This window comes from Ctenocephalides felis, unplaced genomic scaffold (assembly GCF_003426905.1).
Source record: "Ctenocephalides felis isolate EL2017-DRISC unplaced genomic scaffold, ASM342690v1 CF-g0.4_SCAFFOLD_03573, whole genome shotgun sequence".
NCBI lineage: Eukaryota > Metazoa > Arthropoda > Insecta > Siphonaptera > Pulicidae > Ctenocephalides > Ctenocephalides felis.
The window spans coordinates 4,498,644-4,508,496 of NW_020539727.1; the positions used below are offsets into that span (position 1 = coordinate 4,498,644).

Genomic DNA, 9,853 nt, shown 5'->3' on the forward strand with positions numbered 1-9,853 from the left:
AATTCGAATCGAATGTTTTTTGAATTATTCAAATTGGTTGATCCGTGTTCCCGAAATCGTCGACGAAAATTTGTATCCGCACATACATACACACACATACACACATACACACACACATACACACACACACATCCATTTTTTCTAAGGTATGCCAAAATGTTCAGAAACCCCTGAAACGTAAAGATATATAAAAATTTTCATTTTTGATTTTTTTGCGATTACTATAACTTGCCCTACGGGAAGTTAACTAGAATTGTGAATAAAATTGAATGGTCTATTGAGTGGCTAAAAGTAAGGTGACCATATTTTATTTAGTCAAATACGGGGCTGCAATTTTTGATTATGCTAATCCGATCCGAATTTGATGACGTGGAGGGGGGGCTTTAAAATAACAAGATATTTAAAAATACAATAAAAACTGTTTTAACTGGTTCTACAATAAGAACTTTATTTATCTATGATAGTTGATTTAAAACTTTATTTATCTATAATAACACTATTTTATCTAAAATATTACACAATAAAATATAAGATATTTTTATATCAGATATAGTATAATATCATATATGTCTGTTTTCATTTTCGAGCCTTGTATAAATTTCTATTCAATTTTCTTCATAATTACTTAAAATAAATTAGCAATTGTTGGTTAACCAATATTTGTCCCATTAATTTATATTAGTTATTTTAATATTAGGTTGTCAAATATCTCCCTTCCGCCTTTTTGTATTATAAACAATACAAAAAAGCGGAAGGGAGATATTTGACAACCTAATATTAAAATAACTAATATAAATTAATTATTAAAATATAAATGAATAGGATAAATTAATTTTTTTTTTGAAAACAAACAAAAGATATAAATGCGGGACAAATATTGCTTTTACATAAACCCGGGACACAAGGTGCAAATCCGGGACTGTCCCGGCCAAACTGCGACGTATGGTGGTTACCTTACTAGACAAGAGCCTGAAATAATATCTATTATTATTGATTACGGCTTGCTTATGAATAAATGAATAAATAAATAAAATAAATACTAAAAGGGCAATATTTCTTTCAAGCAAGTGTCTACACAAAAATAATAAGGTGTATTACAACATACATGTTTAAAATAAAATAAAAATTAGTTGCAATTTATATCAGCAACGTTATTATAATATTCGACATAATGAAACTTTTTTAGCTGCAAATATAGTAAATGGAAAACATTTTTTTTACTATATTAGCTATAAGTAACGCATCTTGCATAACATTTACAAAAACATTAACATTTTATTTTAAGAAATCTAAATAATACGATATACAATATCAAAATAATACAATATGCTCTAGCAATAAAAATCATAAATTAATATGATACTATGATATAAATAAAACAATATTAATTAAGAAAATTATTCCTTTACTTTCACTGTTACTTATGATATTTTTGGTTACCTGAATATTAGCAAACAGTTCAAAATTTGACATCATTGAGTATTTGACAACGACGACAATCACTTGGTCGACTGTTACCTGGTGGATGAGGTCCTTAACATTTTTACTTTGTTCAGGTAAGATGACGCTAATGTGCTAAGGGCCTTTACGGATTACTCCAAAACTTAGTACAAATTACCCTAAGTACACGTTGCGGAGGGAAAAATTTGAAAGTCATCTAGGGTATTACGATCACTGTTCCTGATGATGATGAGTTTGGGATATGAATTTCTTGATTCTGACCCGCTCGGTTTTCGGTCATTTGCAACGACGACCGGACTCCGAATATCTGATGGTAATTTTTATGACCAATTTATAAATATTATTATTTAAATTAAACACTGAAATGCTTTGATACATATGCAACAGTTACTTATGCCAAGTCACAAATGGAAATTATAACTGTGCACTTGTGATTACTAATTATAGCACCAGTACAACAAGTCTAAGTCTGTACTTAATGTTTTAGAATAATCAGATTGCAGAATAAAGTTAAATAAAAAATAAAATTGAATAACAAATTAAAAAATCCAAATAACTTTAAAAAAATGTATGCGATGGATGCATGATATTGCCAAAATGTATTCTAACTTTTTTAATTAAAATGTCTGCAACTTGTAATCAGTAGTGGTTTTTTAGTTTGTATACTGATATGTAAGTATACAATACTCCAAAGTAATTATAATATAATATACTTTAATTTTCATTATACAGGAACCAGAATTAATTACTTTAGATTCTTACTGCCTGCCAGAGTTAAATTACCATCAGATGTCAGTACTGTGCTAAAACTACCAAAGCAAACTTCAAAATTTAGTCTGGACAACGTCGAGGCAACCTTCCTGCCGTCTTCTGTAACTTTTTTCCGCACCCATTGAGGTAAAATATTTTTGGAAGCCTCGTTTTTTATTAAAAGACGAGGCTAATATACAGTTTAAACTAGTTGTAAGTGGCATTTTGGCTTAGGCAAACTGGATGAACTTTCCGACATGCGTAAAAGGTATGGGTTTGTTAAATAATACTCTCATCGACGTTTTCTCAAAAACGACTGACTCGATTTCAAGAAATTTAAAAACTATTCCTTTTGGTTAGTTTCTTGATACGATAAGCTGAACCGTTTTTTAGATTCTGAATCAAACTTTGTTGAAAATAATCCATGGATAGATGATATCTTTGAATATTTGATAAAAATAAAACGGCAGAAACTTCGTGCTCATTAAGTTTGGGCAAAGATCGGTCAGGCCGTTTGTTCATAATTAATTGTAAAAAAAATTAACGACTATTCTAATGAATCTTTGCATAGTGCTTTCAATTATAAAAAGTGGTTTAATTATAAAACGTATAAGTAATATTTGGACTTATTCTGCCGCAATTTAAACTAGTTGTAAAAATGCAAAATATTTCGAATCAGAATCAGACTCAGACTCAGAAGTGTGTATTTCGTAAAGTGCTTTACTTTATAACATTTGCTTATTAACTTCCCGTAGGGTGGTTATAGTAGTGAACCGAAATTGAAATTTTTTTGCATTTCCCGACGTTTTGAAGGTTTTTGAACATTTGGCATACCTCAGAAAAAATAATATTAACTTCCCGTAGGGTAGTTATAGTAGTGGACCGAAAATGGAATTTTTTAGCATTTCTCGACGTTTTGAAGGTTTTTGAACATTTTGGCAAAAATGAATGTGTGTGTATGTTTTTTTTTTTTGTATGTAAGAAATACTTTTACGCATCCCAGACTGGTGTTTTGTCTGGGTATGTCGGGCTCAACACCGCCTGGTATAATACCGACTAAAACCTTCGCTTTGCCCTTGCCTCTGGTCCCCACGGAAACCGTCTTTAGGCATTACTTCGTAGGGGAAGGATCTAGAATATTTTAATTCTCAATTTATTTCATACTCATAATTTAAATGGGCAAAGCAGCAAAGCACCATTCGCCCTTTCTCTTTCCAGAGACCGCAGGTTAATTAGCACGCAGGTCAATCCGATTTGAATGATCTAAAATACATTCAATTCGTAATGACGGGAGAAGTGATGATTAGATTTTAGCAGATTTTAGCAAAGGCAGGTCCAGCCGTTCTGGAGATACCGAGCTAAATGTGCAAAAAATAGCAGTTTTTGAGAGTACTAAGCATCTGATTTGAATGAATCAGAACTTTCTGCTGTTTTCACAAAATAATTGCTGTTGAAAAAAAAATATTTCAATTTTTTTGGCTAAAGTTTTTAATGCTCACTTATATACTTAAATAAATAATTTTAACTTCTATGTTAAAATTATTTATTCTATGTAATTCAGGTTATATTACTCTTATAAATATTAGACAATGTTACAGTATTTAATCTATATGAAAAACATTTAATATTTCTCGATCATATTTCGGTTTGGGTACGGAAAGTTCCAGAAATTGTTTTCTTAAAGCACGATGCCATACACAACTAGTCAATATTGTTTTAATTTAGATATTTCTTAAGTACAATAAGCAAAAATAATTAATTTAACATCCACATTCAAAATTTAAATAAATATTATACACGCAAAAATATTAAATAAACCTAGACGTTTCGGCGCAGAATACTGCCACTACTATGCGGCGCTACAGAGTATTCCCTATGTACTATCACCGCAAAAATAGAATGGTTAAGGCTTGGGTCACCTCTTGAGACCCTTAAGCATACTTACCTGGCGTGGGGGCTACCGTGATCATCAAGGCGGTTCCCCCAGGGCGCTGCCCTTCCATTGCACCTCGGTTGAAATGACCCCTGCGATGTGTCCCTAATGTGGATAACTCGGGCGCGCAATTTTTGGTAGTCGGGACTGCGTACGCGCTGTCCAGGTAATAAACTCATACATTTCAATAATACAGAGATATATATTTTATCGTGTAGTATGTGTTTCTTCAAAAATGTTTCATTCTTTATACCCCAATTTACCCCAATTAACTGTCATTGGCGGTTTGGCTTAATTGGTTAAAGCGCGTAGTAGTCTAGTAGCAAGAAACTTTTCCTATTTTTTTTATATTACTATTGACGTCAACTTTGATAACTCCAACTAATATTCATAACTCTAATATTCAATAATATAAATATTACAGCTTACAAATTACGAATTACTGAATTCAAAAGTTAGATAAATAAAATTGAATGGTCCATTGAGTGGCTAAAAAGACAATATTTCTTTCAAGCAACTGTCTGCAACAAATAATATACAAGGTGACTGTAAACATAGCAACAAAATTATTTCATTCTTACGGAATTGCAAATTGTTTATTACAAATCGTGACAAGCATTTTAAAATCATCATATGTTATTTAATAACAATGTAGATTTGATCTTATAATTTTAAAACGCTTATTGTCACCATAATTGTTGATTTCTATCAAATCCAATTTTTAAAAAAACTAGAGCAAACGCAAAATGATACCACATTTTTTAAATCAAGTCAGGGAGTCACTTCAGTCTCAAACGATTCAGAATGATTTGAAACGCTGAGAAACATAAAATTAGCAAGTCCTACAATATGCATATATCTTACTCTGTCGCTCTGCACAGTTGCGTATACGTCTCTCTCTTTCGCTCTTGCGCAGTGAAAACGAAACGTATAGCCATCTCTTTCTGTCACATACTACTCATCTTTCGTCTCTCTCTTGTCTAATTCAAGTTAATTCGGTTTGTATCTGCTTTAGTTTATCGGTACAGTTGCAAGTCGGTGTTGAAATTATAAAAATATTCATAAGTTCCAAACCGTTCGTTTTATGTCAATGATGTTTTTGAGACTTCTGTTTATAATGAATTGATGAATAAGTTTGTCTAACATTAAAAGTGCGTACAGAAACTCGGTGTACTCTTAAAACGCAATTGAAAACTGGTAAAGAAATTTATTTATCAAAAATACATTTAGTTATTGAATTATTGATAACTTGTAAAATATTTGTGTAGTGTAAATAGTATGTATGTAAATTTGTTGTAAATGGAAAAATGAATAAATTTTATTAACATCCAAAAACTCTACAGCAATTGGGTATACTTTAAAAAGGCGCCAAATTAATGTTTTTATCGAATGTTCTATCATCCAAGACGTTTCTTTTGTTTCTCCGACGAATATTCAACAATTTCAATCTCCATAGTCCCTGAAGTGACTTTGAAGCTCCCATCTAAAATTTTGACCCACAGTCGATATTTGCCTGTTGGCAGTAAAAATTTTGGCATCTTTTCTTCATGCAAATGGATGAAGAAAATCATCAGTTTTAAATTAGGCAAAAACTGGCATAAACTTGTCTTTTTCTTACTGGTGTGAATGGGCATTTCCTAGGAAATTTGTTCCCAGACGCGAATACGGCGTCTCTTATCGGTTTTGCCATTCCGGATAAGAATGACGACCCTAGCCCAGTTTGCCCATCGTTATGTAACCCGGAGAGTAAAGGACACAAGTTGAACTTCATAGGACGCAATTGTTCCTCGTAGTTATTTGACACGTATTTGTACAACTTGAATTCGGCCTAGGGAAAAATGGGGAATGATATAGTTTTGCCCTTGGGGTAATAGATCGGCTGTGGTATTTATAAATTTGATTTTTTTTGGACAATCTTAGGCATAGAAATTACTTAGAAGTGGAAGTTTGATAGTGCATTTTTTTTATTTAGCGTTTTTTTGTTGACAATTTGTTTGTAAACATATAAATGATCATATACAGTATGATAGTATATTAAATCTGCTAACTTATTGCATATACCGATTTTTAACTTTAAAAACAAAATTGTTCTTTAAGAATTCTTGAAATTAAAAAATTTTTGCACACCATGTTGACAAGGTTAGTATTTATTGGGTACATTTTTATGCATCTAGCCTAATTTTGTTAATAATTCATTAGCGAGTTTATAAGATATTAAATACAGTCAAACAGTATATTAAATTTGCTGAATTGCTACATTTGCTAATTTTTAACTTCTAGAACAAAATTATTTTTGAAAAATACTAGAAATTTAAAAATGTTAACACGCCATCTTAGTTTAGTTGGTGTTCAATGAGTGCACTTTTTTACGTTTAATCTAATTTTGTTTATAATTTATTTTCGAACGTATAAATTACTAAATACAGTAATATAGTATATTAAATTTGCAATATTATTTTTTTCGTTTTAATGAAGTTTACCCTGTAGTATAGTATATAGTATACAGTATACTTATAATACAGTAATATAGTATATTAAATTTGCAATATTATTTTTTTTGTTTTAATGAAGTTTACCCTGTAGTCTTCGATGGTTTTGATGACAGTTCCATTAAAAATGACACTTGTATAAGACCTGTTGTATACTTCAATTGCACATTTATGCCAAATTATATAACTTGCATTGACATAATCTATTTTTATTGAACGCATAAAAATTCGGTAGTTTGTCTGGAAAATATAAAAAAATTAAATATATATATATATATATATATATAATTACTGTGTTAATATATATTTTTATTTATTTCAGATAAGTGCATTTGTCCATTGTGTTTCTGCTGCTTCCTAATAGTAAGTAATTTTTTTAGTATCACTTTTATATTATCAGTTATATTTTGGCATATATATATATATATATATATATATATATATATATATATATTGAATTGTATTTGGTTGCGGGAACACGACCGTTTACCTCGGACACTTGGGTTTTATATACGGTATAGACAACACACCTTCCTCCGGATACCTTGGTTCTTTCCTTGGTATGATAATACACTTTCTACTTAATAATTTCTTTATTGCATAATATATACAATAATATGTACAATAACTCCAGTCGACGACTGTACGGAAAATAACCCCGACTAAGCCCATTGCGTCGGTTTTATACTGGGTCCTTAACGGTACCCGCCAGGGTTACACAACCTGCTGCAATGGGCAGGGGTATGAAACCTTTACATAATTTTAAGTTTTCACAAAATAAGGTTCGTTACATATCAATATATATATATATATATATATATATATATATATATATGCATACAATTTTTACAAAACTATATTAAAGTTAACAAATTCTTATAAACAAAATACATCGTTTAACTCATACCACTGAAAATGATCATGAGGCGTTATTGTTTTATTTTTCATTAATTCATAATTAAAGTTTCACACAAATCTGAAATTTGTGTGAGTCAAACTTTGAGATGTATATTACGTCTACAAATACTAAAGTTGTTGAATTTTGGGCAACATTTTGAATTAGTTACAACTTTGTCCAAAAAGTGCACAAACTCTTTTAGAGACACAACTAATTTTCTATGATGACTTGCTTCGAGTTGAAAATTACGTTTTGTTTTATTTTTTTACAAATAAACCGTTTATACTACAAACTTGTAATTCCACATGGACATACCTATGTATGTCTACTATGGTGATAAATACTAAAATTTGTAATTTTTTTAATAACATTTTGTTTAATAACAACTTTGTCCACAAAGAGCACAAACTCTTCTAGAATTATTTTTCTAAGGCTTTGTATAAGATATAACGTTTTGTGTTTTTTTTACAGCCATTTGTACTACAAACTTTAATACCTAAGTATGTCTACTATAGTTACAAATACTAAAATTGGTGAATTTTCCGCAATTGCTTGAAATAATAAATATTTTTTCAAAATTTGCATTGTCTTTCAGCCTAATTTAAGTAGCACACCAGTGTGTTCGGTGTACAAGTAGAGTTTTTTTTAATTTTAATTAACACACCGTTTGTGCAAAACACGTGAAATTTGCACACAAAATTCTTCAATATACAAGCTATAGCTACAAGTACTAAAACTGTAAAATTTGTAGCACTCACAAAAGTAATTAGCTATTTTCTGTACACTATACACTTATTTAACACACGAGTGACAAAATACTGACAACTAATTATAAATTTATATAAAACTTGCTAAATCTATTTTTATAGCTTAAATTGGTATTGACAAACATTTATTAGCTACTTTTTTTGGTTATTTAATAAAAAAAAAACACTCACCCAGCTTTCACTATTTTGAATAAAACAAAACATCCACAAACAAACAATTAACATTTGGTACTTCATGTTTTTTTAAATACAAGCTTTTTAAAATAAAACTAGCTATTGTAGCTACAACTAAAGCATTTATTGGCTGCTTACAAAAAAGCAATTGACAAGTTCGTTTATTCGTTTATAACAAATCGTGACAAGCATTTTTAGATAATAATATTTTTGTTACTGAAGATTTGATCTAGCAATTATATATTTATATATTTTATTGTCACCATGATTATTGACGTCCGTAGGTACCATAATGTATAAAATGCACTTGGGTATCATAATCATCACTAAATACTAACAATTACCATAATTAATGTAATTTAAAAATATTTTCCACGAACTAAAATTAAAGAAACAACTTTGTACGGAACCCTATTGCTTTAATAAGGTTTTACCCCACAGAGATTTTTACCATACGAAAACATTTTGGGCCCAAGTATGGCCCTCTGTACTATTTACAGTTGCTTCGCGAATACACTAGCATAACGCGTATACATTCATTTATTATATGTGCTGTAATTTCTAAACCAATAGTCCAATTTGAATAAAATTATCGGCAAATTTGTACAGAATTGAATAATTTATAAAATTGTCTGACACCACAAATACCTAGATCGACTAGGTATACCTAAAAAACCTAATTGTAAACAAAACTTTTATTTCTGTCCAGATTTGTGTTTAAACGCTAATAAATCATAAACCATTCGGTGGTTATGAATGTGGCCTTAAACAAATTTGTTGTAAAAGAAGACTTTGAAATTGGTTCAAAGGGCAAATAATTCTAGAGCAACTCGATGTACTCATAAATAAATAATGAATATAAAAGTTATTATTTCTGATTTTTATAATAATTATTTTCGATGCTTAATTTTTAAATTTTGAAAAATTCGTTTGATATGAATGAAGTTTTTGGAAAAATTTGTACAAAATTATGTAAATTCTTAGAATAAAATGAGATTCTTACTGTTTACCATTTCGTTACGTATTTGTTACATATTTGTTACATATTTGTCTGATTCTTACAAAATGTTCTGCAACTTTGTGCAAAATTAATCAAGTTATAACTTTGTCTAATATCGTAGCCCTATAGCAACTCGGTATACTTTAAAATCGATACAGAAAATAGAAAAGCAACATATTTATTGCAAAAAACGTTGTATTCACGTTATTTTTTATATAACTTTTGAACTATTAGTCTGATTCTTACACAGTATTCTGCAAATTTATATAAAATTAATTAATTAATAACTTTGTTTAATATCGCAATGCACGACAGCAACTCGGTCTACTCTAAAAATGCAATGAAATCTAAGAATTTATTTATTTATTACAACTACATTAA

At 29.7% G+C, this 9,853-nt stretch overlaps 1 non-coding gene across 1 annotated transcript; it reads left to right on the top strand.

Moving 5' to 3' along the window:
* Positions 1 to 4,148: 4,148 nt before the first annotated feature.
* Positions 4,149 to 4,311, top strand: LOC113389855. Its single transcript, XR_003368283.1, has one exon. It is a non-coding gene; the product is annotated as a U1 spliceosomal RNA (small nuclear RNA).
* Positions 4,312 to 9,853: the final 5,542 nt, after the last annotated feature.